The sequence below is a fragment of the Uloborus diversus genome, chromosome 7 (assembly GCF_026930045.1).
Source record: "Uloborus diversus isolate 005 chromosome 7, Udiv.v.3.1, whole genome shotgun sequence".
NCBI lineage: Eukaryota > Metazoa > Arthropoda > Arachnida > Araneae > Uloboridae > Uloborus > Uloborus diversus.
Window position 1 is genome coordinate 87,238,450 of NC_072737.1, and position 20,466 is coordinate 87,258,915.

The following is a 20,466-nucleotide window of genomic DNA, read 5'->3' on the forward strand; positions in this document are numbered from 1 at the left end:
GTTAGAAATGTTCTAGTGGTATCTGATATTGACGGAGACTTTTACATTAGTGTTTTACTGAGAAGCAAAACCATTTTGACTGTTTTTTATTTGACCATCTGTACCAGATGCTGCATTTGTTCCGATAAAAATATTAAATTGTTGGTAACCACCTCCTACAAAAAAGAAATTATATAAAGTGAAATTAATCTTTTTTTGTGGTCTGAAAATTAAATCTTTATTTGGATGCACGATGAAACTTTTTTTCATTATGACTTAATTTTAATTTTAAACGTTGAACGTGTTATGTTTTACTCAACCCTACATGCTGGCTCTCTGTGCCTTGCATGTTGTCTTACTGTGCTCGGTATGCTGTATTACTGTGCCCCATGCGTGGGGTACCCCATCATCCCCTATCTGAAAAACATATTATCTTTCATTATGTGAAAGAGCGAAACATATCCAACTAATGTACGATAAGAATTAAAAAAAAAGCTGATGTGGACCCTACACTGCTTCCTTTTAAGTCTATTAAATAACCAATGTTTTTTAAAAACTCAAATGGTTAGGTGCATGTACGTGCGCGTTAGAAGAAATATTTTTAAAATGAGCTGATGTTAGGAAATTTTCCTGCCTATATAAAAGTATGGCAAACATTGAGAATTGTTCTTTTAAAGTAAGGAAAGGTTATGATTTTATTAGCGTCTGTGATATAAAATTGCCGAAAAACTGTCGCCACCATAACATCACTTTAATATGCATTGAAATTGACACTGATTTGCCCCCTCTCCACAAAAAAGTGTAAAAGTGTTCAGTAGGATGCAACCAAAAAGGGAGATGCAAGACTGAATCCCACTCAGAGTCTACGTACAAAATATCAACTTTTAACGGCGTATCGTTTTTGTGCTATGTGAGATATGTACAATATACTTGCTTAGGTATATATGCCCACACAGACGTCACAAGAAAACACGCCAATTAACTCGAAGATCATCAAAATGTATATTTCCGATGTACATACTTCCTAAGGTAGGGTAATGGGGGGCAAAGGGAAATAGATGGGATAACTTACTTTTTACAGAATGAACAAGTTTGAGATTTGTTCTGAAAGTTACTGTTCATAAAGAAAGAGCAATATGTTTCATGATAAAACTGAGGTGGACATTTTCCCCTTTTTTCTCATGTTGCAAAGTAAAAAATAAATGTTTTTCTAATAAACTATTATCTGTTCGATTATTAAAGACATTTTTGATCAAATAAATGAGTAAATGAATAAATAAATGAAGAAATGAAAAGGAAATGAAACAATAAATGAATGAAGAAATAAATGAGTTATTAAATGAGAAAAAATAAATGAGGTGATAATTGAATAAGAAAATAAGTGAATGAGTGAATAAATAAGGGAATTGTTATATAAAGGAATGTAAATGAAATGCTTAATAAATGAATACATAAGACATTCGATAAAAGATTGAATAAGTAAATGAAATGCACTATTTCACTTTGCCCCGCATGCACTTGACTAACTGTACAAAGCATTTAAAGTACAAATCAGCTTAATATTAAACAAATAAATACTGTATTGAGTATTAGTAGGCTTCAATTAATATTTAAAATGTTGATAAGAACTTTATCATTTAATAATAACAAAACTAATTTTTGACTTACAATTAAATATTACAATATGAGTATCAGATTTTGCAAATTGCTTGTATTATCATACTCTCTGATTTTTAGAGGTAATTTTTTCTTGACTGTAATATACTACATGTGTTACTACATAGTTATACTAATAGATAGGTGGCGCTAAAAGCAGAAAAAACATTTAACGATTTCACATTGTCCCACATTTCCCTACGGATGGTAAGAAATATCAACTCATTCGGAGGTGAGTAAAATGAAATTTTAGGTTGAAATGCGAGTGAAAAATATTCTCGATTACAATATTTCTTTTAATATACAAAAGGAAGTTAAAAAAGAGTTGTAACATGCTGCTTTGCTACTTTTCAGAAGGAAGTGACTAAAATATTTAGCTATTTTGCTGTATGTAGTATGAGTTAGACATTAGGGATTGCGGTCGATATAGACAAACAAAGCACGTAAAGTACTGTCCAACCATGGATTGTATGGAATTTTTGCAAACGTCCAATTAAGATGAGTCTATCTGAATGAAAGGGAAAAGAAAAAAAAATGATGCGCGTATTCCGCTTATTTGAACGTGACTCTGCTTAATTTTGAGGCTAACATACATCTGCAAACGCTGACATCCCTAAAAATTGATAGATATGTCCATTTCCGTCTGTAAACCGGATGTTTGCCTTTCCATTCAATACACGGTCGGACAGTACAGTTGCAGGTGATGCGTACCATCTTCTACCAATGATTGAACGGTTTGACTTGTCGCATTAATCAGTTGCACGCACAGACGATTTTTTCCAAAGTTCTTCGTTGATGTTAGAAACAGGGATTTTGAGGACTGACGCACCAACGCTGTAGCCTTGAATTTGTCAGTATTTGGTTATAACACCTTAAGATGCTTTCGAGATGCTGAAGAAGAAGTACGCGATTTCACGATGGCGGTATTGAATGTGTAGAAGTGGTACCGGAGTTCTAAGGACGAACAAGAATCCTTGTCTAAAGATGAGCACTCTGGGCAAAAGAGACGGGGTGACACAGTGGCCACCGCTTATATGAATCACGTGAGTTTTAAACAGTTTTGATTCCATAAAGCGACTGATTCAATAAAGCGGGCAGCGAATTCAATAAAGCGGTTAATTCAATAAAGCTGGATTTTTTTTCTGTTTCTGACGATTTGGTTCATTAGAACGGTTGATTCAATTAAGCACTGATTCAATTAACCGGCGTCCACTGTACAATGTTACGGGACACTCAAAACTTGTTTAAATCCTTCGTCAACATAAACTGCGACTTCTTATCATTGATTCGCTTTAGAGATGTTCCCAATGGTTCAACAGCCATCTTCGAGATGTTTGCTGCCTTTGAGATACAATTTTAGCACTTATGTTCATGACGTTGCTAATCGGTCGTATAAATGAAGAGAAAGGTTATTCATACGAGTATTGCCGGAACGTCCATATTGTCGTAAATAAGAGAAACTTCCTTTTTTTTACCCTACCGATTTTATGGTAATAGAATCGCTTGTGCGTACGTCACAGATAATTGGCAGGTGCCAAGATTTCGCAGTCGCACTGTATGCAAAATGAGCACCTTCAATACACCTCGTGTGATTGAAAAGGAACAAAATTGCTTAGTTTTAAAATTTAAAAGCTAAACTTCTTAAACATTTAGATCTAAAGTATGCGCAGTAAGTTTTTGAATAATTCGATAAATCCAAAAACTAGAAACAATATTTTAAAGTTGCAAAGTAATCTATACGACAGATGAAAAAAATAGTTGTAGTATGCAATTGAAATTTAAATTATATAATGGTGGAATGGTGTGATAGAAAAATCTACAAAAAAAAAAATAATAATCTTTTTACTCAACTAAAGTTAAAGAAACAAATATACATTAATTAAGCATTTTTACTCCTGATAATATTATTCATTATTCAGTAAAAACTTTGACCATTTCTCTTATTAGTGATAGTTAAACATCAGATAATGAGTTTTATCGATTCGAAATACTTTTGTCTCATTTATAAGCTCATTTTTTGTGTCTCGTTACTACATTTTTTTGAAAAGAGAGTAAAAAAGAATGAACCGTCCCAAAAACAAAAACACACCGTTCTGTGACAATTGTGCTAATTTAAAAAAATCAATTGTATAGATGTTAAGATGGAATGAATATTTTTTTTTCGTTACATGCTTTTTTTAACCTTTTCTATTCTTTCTTCCCAACACTTTTTATTCGTGTTGTTCTTTAGACTTAAGAGCTTAAAAAAGCATTTAAAAAACTAGTAATTTTTCTTTTTATTTATTAGGCATAAAATATATTTCTTTTTCCTTTTTTTAAAAATGATATACATGAATGCGACGCAATATGCAAAAAGTTGAACAGTCCTCGGAGTTTTCTTCCCCCTTTTTTTTATCTGTGTTCAAAAAATTCTTATAAAAACCAAAACAATAATAGCATTTTGTACGATATTTTGTGCGTTAAATTTGTGATTACTTTTCAGAATAATCTGTGAGTTTCCTCAAAATTTTATTTACTAATGCATAATATATACGAATTTTTTTATTACATTTCATCGTTATTTGAATTAAATCCAAGTAAAATTTTTAAAATCAACTTCAAATATTTTAACCTAAGAAATTTTTATTGAAGGATTAAAAATCTCTTTAGTAATCTCATCGGTAGAAACAATGATACAATTGTTTAATTGTTTCATGTCAAAAGAATTCGAGCTCATCTACAATATTTTTCTTACATTAGTCATTTGACTGCCATTTCTGCATGAGAGTTAGCGTCATCAAGTATTAATGTATTTTTTTTTTGCTGTGGTACACTGTAGAAAAATCAGAAACCTATTTTGATAAAACAAATGTTTCTTGAATAAACAGAATCCTCCCAGCAAAAGCACTTATCTTTTTACTTTTCAAGCCTTATTATATTATGCGTAATGAGATTAAAGCTGAAGCTATATGGAATTTTTTTCGTGATTTCCAAAGAACGTTTGCGCAGCTTCTTGACGCATACGTGAAGCAAAAGCAAACTAAAACTTAAACCTGGAACAACTGCCGAAAGGAGGCCTTGGAAATAAATAATCATCGTCCCGTCGCATAAATTGTGAAATTTAATGTTTATCTTTGGATTTCTAAACTAGAGCAGTCATTACAATTTCAATAGCTACCCGTTGCGGATTAAATAAATGCTTATTGAATAAAGCTGAACCGGTAATGTTAACAGCTTAAATTTCAATTGGTCCCTTCAGCATTAACAATGATATTGATTTTACAATTACAAATCGATATCGCACAGGATCATACATTAAAAGGACAATATATATATATATATATATATATATATATATATATATATATATATATATATATATATGTATATATATATATATATAATTGCATGTTTAGAAGCTTTGCTGCTGTTGGGTATGAAAGAATCAATCAAAATTGTTATACTACACAACATTGCAGTTAAGATTTAAAAAGATCACATAAAAAGATTCCGAAATATTTGAAAACGTTTTTAAAGTTAGCCGATGAATTTTAATACTCGTTAGCGTTTTTGATAAATACAGAAAGAGGAATCCGAAATGCTCAGATAATCTTTTGGACATGAGAGAAACATGATTCTGAAATTCTCAGAAACGTGTTTGAAAACTAGAGAAAGAGGATTCCAAAATACTCAGAAACGTTTTTGAAAATGTCATGAACTGCGGCTGCAGACGCAGAAACGTTTTTGGATTTTTTTAGTTTTATGTTGATTTGCTCATAAAGTAGTTTTCCATGTTTCATACTTCAGTGTGGTTAAAATTAATTATACACTGAAGTGCCAAACTAAATGGTATACACAGGCCTGTGCAAATCACAGAGCTGTGGAGCTATTCCTATTAATATGATGCAACACGCAGCTGATATATCAGGAGGAAAAATGTCTGGCATGGATTCTAGATGGGGTACTTACTACCTGCTATAATGGTAGGTAATCGTGTTTCAAGTGAGTTTGAACGTGGTGTTACAGTTGAAGCGTGATAATTTGCTGCAGCATATCGAAAGTTTCGATAAAATTCGGATTTTCTCCAACAAGAACGACTCGAGCGTGCCAGGAATGTAAGGAATTTGGTAAGAGGTAGAATTTCAGACATCACTGCGACCGGGCAAAGACCGATTCTCGAAAAAAATGTCCCGTGCGTAACGCTAAGTTTTTTATTTTTTCCAGTCAACTAAAGCCTTCAAAAAATAATGCTGTTTGGGAATAATACATGCTTTAATATATTATCAAAGCATAACAGTTAATCCCATATTTAATCAATAGTTATGTGACTAAAATAAAAAAAATATAGCGTTCGCACGGGACATGCGTACTATGTAACGCACGCATACTTCCATAGCGAGTTTTATCAATGCTGATCAATATTTTATTTTTTGCTTTAAACCATTTTCGAAAACGCATTTAAACACAGGCGTGCAGAAATTCAGATAAGGTCATGTTCCCGTTGACCATTTTCAAAACAATCTCTTTTTATAGCAATAAAAGCAAAGACGGATTACACTGGAAATTATAATTCAAATGAAAGAAATTATCTTTTTCCCTGGGATGTCCTATCCCAGGAACCGGAATTCTCAAGAAGAAGCTTCATTGATCGTACCTAGAGAACGGAAAAAAATATGTTTTTGTAATTTGTATTTCGTAGAAAGGTAATAAAGATGAAGTTGTTTCAATGCAAGAGTTTTTGCTCTTGACAAAATGTATTAAACAATAAAAGTCGAAACATGCATGATATTAACTAAATACGTTTCAATGAACATCAGTAGATTTCAATTAATACTTAAGACTGTTAATTACAACCTCTATGACATTAGAATTACGTATAGAAATTATTTTTGACAGACAACAAAAAATTTCACAATGTGTATCAAATTTTAAATTGATACATTATTATTTCCCTAGATATTTACATATGTTTATTTCTTGACAAGATTCAACTATATACTTAATAAATTAGGTAAAATGTTGTTTGATAGGAGGCACTGCAAGCGGTAAAAATATTTTACAATTTCACTTTGCCCCACATTCTCCTACTTAGAAAAAATGCGCCCAAAGGGCGATTGCCCGAAAAGGCCAAACTGAGCATCAAAATTTCTGTATTAGCACTATTCTAAATACTATATCTGTCATTTGAAAGCTCGGACCATATATTTTCATACTGTACAGTTTAACCACGGATTGTATGGAATTGGCAAACGTCCAGTTTAGACGAGTCTATCTGAATGAGGAGGAAAAATAAAATTTGATATGCATGTTCTGCTCCTTTGAATGTGACTCTGCTTAATTTAGAGGCTAACATACATCCCCGCAAAAGCTGACATTCCTGAAAACTAAAAGATGCGTCCCTTTCTGCCAGTAAACCGGATGTGTGGTTTTCCCTACAAAACGTGGTCAATCAGTACCTAGTTGAATTTTAAATTATATATATATATATATATATATATATATTTGGAAAAAAAAAAGAAAACCCATAGCAGATGTCTATGTCCTGTATGGGTTTTGTTTTGTGATAACTTGTCATGCAGTAATCGACATTTTTTAAAAATTATTTTCTAACTAAAAGAGAAATAAGTTAGTACATTTTTTATGCATATTTTGAAGTTTCATACTGCAAGCTTATCTTAAAAATATTCTTCGGTCTTTTGTTGAGAAATAATTTTTAATTCAGTTCGGGAGTGCCAGTCAGTTACCATAAAAAGTCAACTTCATCCACTTAGCGAGAAAACTTTTGGTGGAAGCTTTTGAAAATTCATATTTTCTGCCTATATTCAGAGTATTTAAATGCTGAATAAGTAGAATGGGAAGCATGCATGTAGAACACAGAAAATTCCTTCGTAACTGACTGACTGACATTCTATTTAACTTTAAAGTGACTGCAATGTATCTAATTTAAAACTCCTAAAGAAAAGTGATTAGTTTTAACTTTTTAAATATTGTATAATGATCCAACTCTTTTAGTTTTTAAGAATGACAACGAAATATTTTATTAATTTCTAATTCATTACTAGAAAATCGCCCGTCAAGGTATGACGGGTGAAAATTGCTTCTACATTTGAACGAAGCAATTGCCTGTCTTTAGTGAATTAACCCTAAACTCCAGTGGATAGCGTTTATTGTTGACTACTTTTTCGTTTCTTCATTCTCCTAAAATTAGTCTTACCAGTAAAACAGTTACCGGAACTAGCTCAACCTTGTCAAAATAAAGCATTTCCCTGCTCTTCAAATATAGCCAAAAAATATTATCAAATTAACATGCCTTAGTGTGAATTTCATTGTTGATGACGTCAGCGTAACTCGATCAGTGAATTCGCTATCATATATATGATGATTCATTCCTACGTTGTTTAGTGATGACTTAGTGTTGATGAGTTCTTTAATGTAGCAATATTTTCGAACTTAAATGCTGAATATACCAAAAAGTTATTAATTCTTTATTTGTCTTCGTTTGAATTTAATGAAAAATTCGTTTTGCTTCAGAAAAAAAAAATCTCTTATTGAATAAGCATATTTTTTCAAACAGATTGCATTCATGTCAGTCAGTTATTAAGTTTTTTACATTTTTTCTATAATCATGCAAACATTTATTTTGGAAAGTCGAATTCGAACCGCATATACTGTCTGATCACGGATTGTATGGAAAGACAAACATCCGTTTTACAGTCGGAAATGAACAAATCTATTATTTTTAGCGATGTCAGCTTTTTCAGAAGCAGAGTCTCATTTAAATGAGCGGAATACCCGCATCAAATTATTATTTTTCCCCCTCATTCAGATAGATTCCTCTCATCTGGACGTTTGAAAATTCCATACAATCGGTGGTTGGAACAGCACTTAAAAGTTTGGAAATCCACGAGGAGCAATATTGAATAGATCCTTTAAAAGCTGTGAGGAGAGCTTTGCAAGATATCAACTTCTGAATGTCCCTTTACCCATTTCATCAAACAAGGACCTAATAATGCTTTCCTATAGCTTTATCTGAGATCAGGCCTATTATCAAAAGCTCAGTGGCTCATCGTTTCGCGCTCCTACGCCACAGGCCCAGGTTCTATTCCCCCCAGTTGGGAATCCCTCAGCCGTTCATCTCTTCAATGGGTCGATAAAATGAGTGCCAAGAGTACTTGGGAACCAAACAGTGCGGGTTCCGTGTTAGGCTGACCACCGAACCAGAACATCTGTCTTGCACCCCAGAGCCCCTGGTCAAGAAAACTGAGTTGGGCACAGTGGACGGTGGCCCTCACGGGCTGTTGTGTCACAGGGTTTGGTTTTTAGGCTTATTATGAACAATTTTGTACCCATTTCATGACAACTATTTTTAATTCAAAGTTGATGGAAGTCCAATCTAAATCTTTCAAGCTTGACCTTTTCGTGCAGGACTGTTCATTAAGGAAGAAAATTGTAAGAATTTTCTTTTTTTAATATCTGTATTTTTGTGGGCATGAAAACTTCTAAATTAGGCCACAAAATCATACATGAATAAGTGATTGTTCGTACCAATATCTCTGTATGCCAGGGAAAACTAAAGAGAATATCTTCCATCAAGGATTCTATTGAAAATTACATCTTCCCGCTCTTGGTATTATAATCGAATACATGCACTTTTCCAGTTATAATCTTCAACCAATGTATTGGATCCTTTAAGAAAGTGCAGGATATTGCATTTTGCAACGGGCTCTTTGGTCTGTCATGCACCAAAATAGGTGCGTACAAGCAACTCAATCATTAATGACTTAGTTGCCTTGTTTACAACTTTTCACCACCAAAACATTACGAACGTAGGAAAAGTAATTTTGCTCAAATTTCCCCCTTTCAGGAAAAAAAAAAACTGACAGTTAAGCTTACACTGTTAAAAATTTCAGGAAACTTTTATGGTAAATATTATTGTAAAATGGAGTGTTTACAGTGCAGAATACATTTACAGTAAATTGTACCGTAAAAGACGAATGATTGAAGCGCCAATTGATACATCACGTGACTTACAGTGCGAGGCACATAACACCGTGTTTTCCCTCACTCGATGTGTCCCAACTCGTATGGTGGGCAGCAATGCCGCCTGTCAACACAAAGTTCCCGAATTCGAACCTGCTGCGCTCATTTTACGGTTTTTGTTTTTAACTCTCGTTTATTCTACCGTAAAATTTTACAGTAAAATAGGATTTTACGGTAAAAGTTACTAGCAACATGAATGGCAGTAACTTTTACCGTAAAATTTCAGGATATTTTTAAACAGTGTAGGGCTAGACTGTTAACGGCCTTTAATTAAAATTTGCTGGCATATAATGGGTGCAAATTTGCTGCTAGGAATCTTGTTAGTAGAATGAAACTACGGGAAATTATTAATAAGCTCTGTTTAAAAAGAAGGAGTATATTCAGAAGTTAACATCTTTTACGCGGGACCATTGCAAAACTCTTTTCAAAACTTGCAAAGGACATACTAAATAATGAAGTGCTCCTCTTGGAGTTTCGTATTTATGGGTATACGCATTATCGTTGAAGTTATCCATAACTTACACTAATAACAGAAGTTTAGCATCTACTGTTTTGTCCCACGTTTTCTTAAATATAGTCTTTTTAAACATTTTTTTTGTTTTTTATTTTTTGAAATAATTAAGAGAAATTAATTAGTTATGCCAATCAAAATGCAATAGAGATTAGTTCTACCAACTGTATTTTATCAAAACATACCATCAATGCATAAAACATGTACAGGAAAAACTTTGTTTGCCCATTTTACCAAATTTGCTAGTGATGCAGTTTTTTTTATCCGCCTTTATATTGTCCGCTAAAAATTCACAAAAAGGAGTGATTTTTAAACACCAAACAAATTACTTCCTGCTTTTTACGCAACATTCAGTCTGACATAACTTGTGCGCGCACCATCTTTCACTGAATGACTTAAGTTTTCAGTTAAATAAATGAGATAATATATTCTAGCTTTATTCAATTAAAAAAAAAAGTAGAAAAAAGTCCTAGTCTTGAACTAGTCGAAAAACACTTCTTTTTATGTCTCAGATAATGAAGAGAAGAATAGTTAGTGTGAAATGTCAGACATTTCTCTTATTCGGGTCAACTAATTGGGGACCAAACGACTGAAATTTCGTTTTTAAATTAAATTTCGGAAAGATTAACTTATTTTCTTTTTTACCTCTGTTTAAGTCGGATTATAATAGAATTGAAAAGAACATTTGAAAAATGTTGAATGAAATGTTTGTTTAAAAATTATATTTGTAATGGATTTTTTCAATCGTTCTGAAAGAATTAGTCGCCAAGGACGTCTGAAATATTTTGGATCCTGTATATTGGGGTGGGTCGATTTTGACTTTTTTTTTGAAATCGAAAACGCCTGTGGTGGGAAAAGTTGTGTATTGACTCGCATAAAATTTTTTTAGGAAATCAAAATATATTTAGATCCCCCGCCAGCCCCTTAAAGTTTGGCCAAATATGTAAAAATTGACATTTTTTAATTAAAAAAAAAAAAAAATCTTATGTATAATATTTTTTATCGCCTGTGGTGGAGAAAGTTGTGTATTGACATCTAATGCTCATATAAATTTTTTTTTTGGTAATCAAAATATATTTAGATCCCTCACCAGTCCCTTGAAATTTAACCAACTATGGAAAAATTGACATTTTATTTGTTATTTTTTAAATTTCTCATGTTTGAGTTTTTTAATCACCCGTAGTGAAAATAATTGCCTAGTAAGATTTTTCACTCATAAGTAATAATAATAAGAATATTCAAGCTCCGCTCAACCGCCGAAATTTGGAATATTTTCATAATTTTTAAAATCGACATTTTAAAGCACAAATTTTATCCAACACTTTTTTATTATACACACTTTTTTTACACTTTATATTTCTATAATAACACTATAGAATTCTTTAGGATTAAAACATATACGTTAAAGTACCAGAAGTCCGTCGTCGCAGTTTTACAGCAGCTCTTCGCTCATTTTTTTCGAAGAATTAGGGGGAAATGACTAAGAATTCACCTCGGAGTTTTTTTGTAATAAAGAAGTTTTACATCTTATACATTGCTTTGTTCTCAAATTTTGGCATTAATTTTCGGGTTGTTGTACGTCGGGTGTACGTACGAAAAAACGTGTATTGCAACACATGTTTTTTTCTTCTTCTATACAACAATGCCACAGCTCTCAACAGCGCTACTGCAACAGCAGATCTTCACTTCATTCCGATTAGTGAAATATAACGTTGACTTCTGATTAAGCTCCAATGAAATTTCAGCTATTCTGCGACTTTCTGCGACGAATACGATAAGTAGAACACATTTCATTTTCAGATAATTTCTACGAATAAAAAAGTTAGTTTTTTTAAATATTTTTGAATAGATCTTATTTTTCCTATATAATAAGTAATGTATCCATCAACTTCAGTGTTAGAAACAGGCTGCGAAAACGAAGAGTCAATGTCGGACTGATTATGAAATAAAGTAGTCGCTGTCAGGATTTAAAGGTTTAAAATTTCAAGTGTCGGAATCGATCATTTTCCTTCCAAGATCGTAACCCTGTCAGAGCTTGCAGAGTTGGAGTCCGGCTGATTAGGGTGCGAAGGAGTCGGAGTTGAAGTCGAGGGATCTAAAATTTTCTGAGTCGGAGTTGGAGTCGGCTATTTCTTCTCCGACTTCACATCCTTGGTAAAAATACAAAATGGCGGTGAGAGCATAAGTAGAAAAAGCTATATTGAACAAAAAAAAAAAAAAAAAAATGTTAGCGCTTAAAATTAGCGCTTAAATTAAGTAATTGTGATTTTTTAGTTTTGCTGCAATAAAATAATCATGTTGATAATTTGTTAAGGTAGGATTTTTTACTTTGAGACTACAGAATTTGATTATTGATTTGCAGTTTTCTTCGGTAACGGATACTGAATTGTTTTAATAAAGATTGGCCATTTCTTTACTTTTTCGTTATACAAGAGTTATGCAAACTGAGAAATGCAATACATAGAGAATATTTTCGACTTTGAGAAGAAGGAGAAAATATCGTTGTAAAAAATAGACTAGTAGAAACATATCAAATGACTCTAAAAATTAAATGATTAGCAGGGGGTTCAGTTTTTTCACACTGTAGAGAACTGTATAAGGAATTTCTAGGTTTCTTAAAACTTGAAAATTTAAATTTTTGAAATGCTTAACAGAATTTTTTGACGCATCTAAAGAATGAAAAAAGATGGTTTATTTGGATTGAATTAGTATGGTGATTTTATTTAGGATTTTCAGGTCTTGGGGATGGTAGGTAGTTTGTGTGTATTTAATGTGAATAGTGATGACGAAAAAATCGCCATAAAAGATTACTAAGTGGAGACTGAGAAAGCGAAACCAGTCAAAACTCCTGATGTCTGATACCTCTGTTGCTTTATAACTAATTCTTCTTTGAAGACTGTTCGTGTAAGTACCTCTTTAAACATTTAAATTCATATTATAAGATAGATAATTTTTATCGTTTATTGTTTAATTGCTTACAGTTTTCTGGTAAAAAATTCAGTAGTTAAAACAAATTGATTCTCTAAAAATTGAATGCTTAACTTGGGGGTTTAGTTTTTTCACATTGGAGAGAATTGTATATTGTGTCATCAGGTTTCTTAAAACTCAGACATTTAAACTTTGAAGATGCCTTGGATAATTTTTTGATGCGTCTGAAGAATAGAAAAAGAGGGTTTCGTCAGATTGAATTAGTATGCAGATTTTAGTTAGGATTTTCAGGTCTTGGGTATGGTAAGTAGCTTGTGCTTGGCGATGACGAAGAAACTATCACAAAAGATTACGATGTAGAGACTGAGATTTACGGCGCTCATCAGTAGAAACCTTACAACGGAATTTCGTGAAAACAAAGGCAACCACTCGATGATACTAAACAGCGAAACCAGCCAGCCCTCCTGATGTCTGATACCTGTGCTGCTTTGAAACTCTAATTCTTCTTTCAAGACTGCTCATGTAAGTACCCCTTTATACATTTATTTTTGAAGATTTATAATTTTTATCATTTACTGTATAATTGCGTACAGTTTTCTTCAGCGTAGAAATTGAAAATTTGAAATGTTTGAAATTAAACTGAAAGTTTTTTTAAATCCAATTCATTAAATTTCAAATTTTGAAAACGTGATAGTTTAAGGTCTCGTTTATTAGTTTTTATATACCTATGTTAATGAAAATTTAATTTTTTTGCGAATTAAATTAAGTACAAGAAATTGTTAAATTTTTGTTACAGCTGATGACGTCACAAGTTTCTATTTAAACCAATATTTCAAAATCAGTGACCAGTTATCAAAATATAATCTTATGCAGCGATTCCCTTTAGGTGAAGCATATTTATTGAGATGTGTTCCTTTTTCGTTTTTTTTTCTTTTTTCGCTTTTTTTTTATTTTCTTGTATATTCCTGATGGCAATTCTCCACTAATGGAACTGAGTCCGTGGTCATTACTCTACACTAATAATAAGAAAACTTTAATATGTTTTTGTTTAGTTTGTTACCCTAGTTTTCAATAGATAGCATATGTTATTTAAAGCCAAAATATTACAATTGATAACAGTGTTTCAGATAAATTTTTTCTTATTTCTGTGCTGTGTCCATTTCCGAAGCAAATTTTCCAAGTACTGATGAATGTTAAGAAGAAAATATATTAAAGATGATTATATTGCTGTAATTTACTTGAGTTAAAGACTATCTAGTTTTTCGTACGTCATAAAATGAAATAAAAATGATATTTTACTGAAGAAATATAATGTGAATCTTGCATAAAATGCAAATTTAGTCTTGTACAAACAGAATAGTGTTAAGGTTAACTGCTCTAATATAAAGGAAATAAGTTTAGTTTTCCTTAGCGGTCATCTTCATTCCCTGATTGATATTAGTCAGCGTAAAACATTTGTTTCCCACAAAATAATAGTTACTATTCCCCCATTCTAATATTTAAAATATATATCTAATAAACATTAATATACATTAATAAAGTATGAAATAAACAAAAAGGTACACTGTTAAAAATTTTCCGGAAAATTTACGGTAATTGTTACTGGCATCCATGTTTCCAGTAAGTATTACCGTAAAAATCAAATGTTACTGTAAAAATTTACGGTTTCCTTGGTAGGCCGCAGCAACTAGTTGGCGCTGGGATCGCTTATTTCTCCGGTAAAAATTACCGTAAAAATCAGCGATGCGTTAGCCCGCCATTTTACAGTAACAATTACCAGAAAATCTTCCTGAATTTTTAACAGTGTAATTGTTTTCAAATGTTGAAAAACTTCCAATACCACACGTATATATTTTTCACACAGCACTGCTAGCAGTATTCGTAGCAAAAAATGACATTAATTAATATCAAATTTAGATAAGAGCATTAGTTTTTTTTCAGTTTTTAATATGCTAAAGTTACCATTACTGGAGTATTGTCAATGTGTGCATCAGGGCTGTGGAGTAGGAGTCGGAGTTTGAGTCGAAGAGTCAGAAGCGGACTGTTTTGGAATAAAGGAGCTGATGTCGGAGTCAGGATTCGAAGGTTTAAAGTTCCAAGAGTCGGTCATTTTCCTTCTAAGTGTGAAATTCTGCTAGTGCGGAGGCGGACAGATTTTAGGGTATAGGAATCAAAGTCTGAGTCGGAATTGGTAATTTTCCATCTGACTCCACAGCCCTAATGCGCATGCAGTGGACTATGGCTACTGGCGATACCACTATAAAAAAAAAAAAACGCGCCGCCTTGCTCTTCCCCTGTGGTGGTGTGGAAACGGGCAAAGATTTACATATATCTTGAGGAATAGAGTTACGGCACCAGTAACAGCCATGTTTAAGATATCGCTCTCCGGTTAACTTAATTTTCAGAGCCCTTTATTGTATTTAGACATTTTAAAACTATTTTTCCCTCATGCAAATACATCTCGTCTCACATTTGGCTGCTTTTTGATCTTCTGAAGTAGTTAAATTAATTTTTATTTGCTTAATTTCAAAAAAAAAAAAAAAAAAAAATCCGACGCCCAATAACATACACCGAAAAATCTGCCGATACCCACTAACAGATAGGATGAGGAAAGGATGAGTAATGGACAACATTTTCTTTTTCTCTTTAAAATGTGCAAAAGTTCTTTATTTCTAGATCTAAAGCTTTATTAAATTCAAATGAACATGAAACATCGGCTGACATCGTGGTGGCTGTTTGAAACCTTCCACCACTGCCTTGTAAGTATCGACTGGCGCATAAAATTCACTCTGATGACACTAGATGGCTTTATCGTATTCATGGGCCACAGTAGCATCAGTTTTACCCACCTAAATTTTTTATTTTTTAACCCCAAACTTATGACTGTCTGTTACTGGACCCTTGTCTGTTACTAGTGCCGTTACCCTACTATGTGTGTAAAAAAAAAAGGATTCGCAGAAACATAATTTATTGTTTAAAGGCTGTTTCGTGCTCGAAGACTGCAAACATGGGATAGGTAAGCATAACAAACGCTACATTGTAGATGGAGGTATGTAAAAAAGTGATGTATTTATTGTTCTTACATTGCAACATTCAATTTGATCGATAATTCATTTTTTTTTATTGAATTTGCTTCGTGTTAATTGAATGACTTTATTTAAATCGTCATTATTAAGTCCCGACTTAGCAGAAGCATTAAAATACTGCCAGATTTAATTCAAATTATTACTACTTACTTGACTTATATAAAAGTTTAAATATTAAGAGAATTATGACTACAAAATAGTTCCTTTTTCTATTCCAGCTGGCGTCATTTTCTCAAAAGAAAAACCTAAATGAGGTAAGTGCTAGTAATAAGGCCAACCTAAGGGAGATCTGAAATTAAAAAAAAACAAAAACTATGAATCGGAAACAATAAGTTGTAATATTAATTAAACATACAGATCAATTACTGTAAGAAACTAACAAAAAATTGCCCCTTTTGCCTAAAACAGTTTGCCAATTAAACGTTTTTAAAAACCTTGTCATTGTCTTATTATACTATGGAAAGATAATAAGACCTAAGGACTTTAACGTTTATAAATAAACTAAAAAAATGATTAATGATGTCTTCAATTTTAATGAAACTTTTTGATATACAGTGAAATCCCATTCAAAAGAACTTATTAGGGTCACAAATTGTATTCGCGCAGTAACGGGAATTTCGTTGTATTGGAATTTAAGTAACGTGATGGAAATCAGTTTGGGATTGAAAACTTATTTCGTTGAAACGGAAATTTCGTTGTATTGATATTCGTTGTAACCATATTTCACTGTATTAGTAGTATGTAAAAGTAGAGCGGAGCAGGTTGAAACGAGTATAAGTTGATACAGAAGGTGGTATAACCAAAACCGTATACTCAAGCAGGCTGTGAGAGAAGAAGAAGTAGTAGTTTACTTCAAGTGAGTACCTGACGGCGTTTCACAGAGAGCAAACCACATTTCAGAGTGTTCTGACCAAAAGTTCGCTCTTATTGGTAAAAAGTATTTCACGAACATTGTGTTTGAGTAGATTTAAGAGGGTAATATACAATGGTTTTAAATTTTAAAGCCTTCTTAGTTTAGTAATTAAGTTAAGGTAAACATAAAGAGTGCAGTGTGGGCAAGTTGATACATTTGGTTGCGGACACATTGATACAGTGTATATAATGTGCCGCAATATATCGAAATATATCTCTTGCCTTTTTTTGAAAGGAAAATGTGAGGAACTACAAAAGGAAGACGAGTGGATGAAAAATTCAATTCAGACATTTAATAAAGCAACTGAAGATGTCAAATCATGAACGATGACCTTGCAGGAGGTGGCTTTTGCTATAAAATCGGCAAATTGACACTTTTGAGATGTATCAGAAGAAAGATGAATCTAATTTTAAAACTGTCACAATGGATTATGATAAGCTCAAATAGATTTCCTTCAAAAAACTAAGAACTTCGCTTGATGCAATTTGATGAATAATGCATTTCTACAAAAATGTACAATAGACTAACTCCAAAAACATATTAAACTACTTGCGTATGAACTGGCTGCAGTAAACAGGCATTGAATTGAAGTGCTTTATACACAGATTAACCATTGAACAAAAATAATAAAAGGAACCTTTAACGTCTGCTATCCTCACAAGCACAGCAGTCAAGAAAAGGTTGGAGAAAAAAGCTGCATAAAAAGAAGCGAAGAAAATTATCAGGAAAGAAAAAACAAATAAAAAGTTGTGTAACTTGTTTGAAACGAACACTATTAATATGACAGAAAAACAAATAGTTTGAAATTTGAAATCTTGCATTCAAATTATGATTTTCGCAATCACGAATTGCGATAGGACACTACTCGTAGGGTTTCTTGTTTCTACTAATGGCTTTTATAGCAACCATAATTTGAATTCAAGATGTCGAAGTTCAAATGAATGCTAGAAGCTGAATGCTAGGTGTTATGTGCTTGATGTTGGAAGTTATGCGCTGGATGCTGAACGGTATGTGCTGGATGCTGGATGTTACGTTCTGGATGCTGGATGTTACGTTCTGGATGCTGGACGTTACGTTCTGGATGCTGGATGTTACGTTCTGGATGCTGGACGTTACGTTCTGGATGCTGGACGTTACGTTCTGGATGCTGGATGTTACGTTCTGGATGCTGAATGTTGTATGCTGGATACTGTTTTTGCGTAAAAGAGATTGCGTAAAGTTGATAAGGAGGTTGTTTATAGATAATTCGATTCCGAGGCACATGGACGCCTGCATAAACGCCTGCATTAAAAACATTAAAAAAAAAAATCAAAGGACGGACATCATTCAACGGTCAAATGATAAATTACTTTTAAATAAAAAAAAAACCGACTTCAAAAAACAAAGAGGAACTAAAGGGTAAAAATTAAATGATCATACTTACATACGATTTCCCACCCAAGCGTATAAATCAATTCCAGTACGAAAATCAACTAAACTAAGCACCCAATTATAAAATAAGCACAGATTTTAATTACTATACGATGAATTATTTTAATACCTAAATAATTATATACGATCTCTTAATTTTTAATAACCTTTTAAAGTCAGGGCCTCCTATAAACAACTACATAACGTAACTGACAACCCACCGAATCCTGAATTAAACACTAATTTAACTATACGCGAAATTAGTCTTTAAAACTAAACCTACTCAATTACGTTAGGTAGTAGTTTATATGAGACCCCGCGACTTCAAAAGGTTATTAAAAATTAAGAGATCGTATATAATTAGATATTTAAAATAATTCATCGTATAGTAATTTAAATCAGTATTTATTTTATAATTCGGTGTTTAGCTGATTTTTGTACTTAAATTGTAAAATAAATTTCATTTCTATGTTCGGGAAGGAAATAGAATGTAAGTGTAATCAGTTATTTTTTGCTTTTCAGTTCCTGGGTATTTTTTGCACGCGGTTTTTTTCATATTTAAAAGTAATTTATTTTTTGCTTTTTAGTGGTGTAAATAACACGGCGAGCGTCTCGAAGACTTCCGATGACTGTGAAGAAAGGCTTTTTCAAATGCGTAACTATGTACAAAAAAAAAAAATGTCTTCATCATTTGTTCAACTTTATCAAAGTTTGCTTTCCGAAAGCAAATACACGAGTCACTAAGAAAACCGAAATCGCTTTAAGTTTAAATTTGTAAAATTGTAAATTTTAGAATTGTAATACTGTAAATTGTGATTTATGTTTCGCAATTAGTGTCAGGTAACTCGTGATAAAAGTCGCATGTTTCTTCACATGGCCCCACTATAGATGAAGATTAAAAATTCCACTAGAATGAATTTTATGTTTGCTTCGGAGAATCCTTAATTCAAAATTTTCATTATCATTACTCTTAATTGTCTTTACTAATAATAAAGCAGAAAGTCTCTCTGTCGGGATCTCTGTCTGTCAGGATCTCTCTCTTTCCAGATCTCTGTATGACGCCCATAGCGCCTAGACCGTTCGGCCGATTTTCATGAAATTTGGCACAAAGTTAGTTTGTAGCATGGGGGTGTGCACCTTGAAGCGATTTTTCGAAAATTCGATGTGGTTCTTTTTCTATTCCAATTTTAAGAACAAAACTATCATAAGATGAACGAGTAAATTACGAAATTATCATAACGTGGAACCGTAACATGAGCACAAGCCAATTGGCGAGAAAATTCACCATACATTATTTGTAAATACACAGGCGAACCAAAAGACCTTTTAATTTTTCTATTACGGGCAAAGTCGTGCGGGTACTACTAGTAATATATATTTTTAGAACTTTCTTTAACTATAGGTAAAGAAAGTATAAACCTTTGTTTTATGGTCTTTGTTTATCAATGGGTTTTATATTTAATCGTTAGTGAGGGAAATTGCATGAAATTTATTTTTTTACCCTTAACTTTTCCCTAAAGAACAAATAATGTAAATCAAAGATTTGGATCCAAAGTTAGACCACTCCTAAACAAAACCACCACTAAAAAAAAAAAGAAAAAAAAAAGCATAAAAACCGGTTCATTAAGTGAGACGATATACAAAGTTAATGAAGTACAAATCGATTTAAATGTAAGTATGATATTTGAAGAGTTACCTCAATTTCATGAAACCTGAACTTGTTTAACATTAGACTGCCGAGGAACTATGCTGTTTCAAACAAAAAAAGACTTTTCCTTATCGGTACAGGCAGGGGCGTGCACAGAAATTTTGGAGCCCATCACAAATGACTTTTCCGGGCTCCTCTCCATATTGTTTACCCCTATATTTCACCGTTAGTTACAAAAATATTGGGCCGCCTCCAGGCTCGGGCCCAGCCCAACAGGTGTCCCTCTCCCCTCCCTGTGCACGCCCCTGGGTACAGA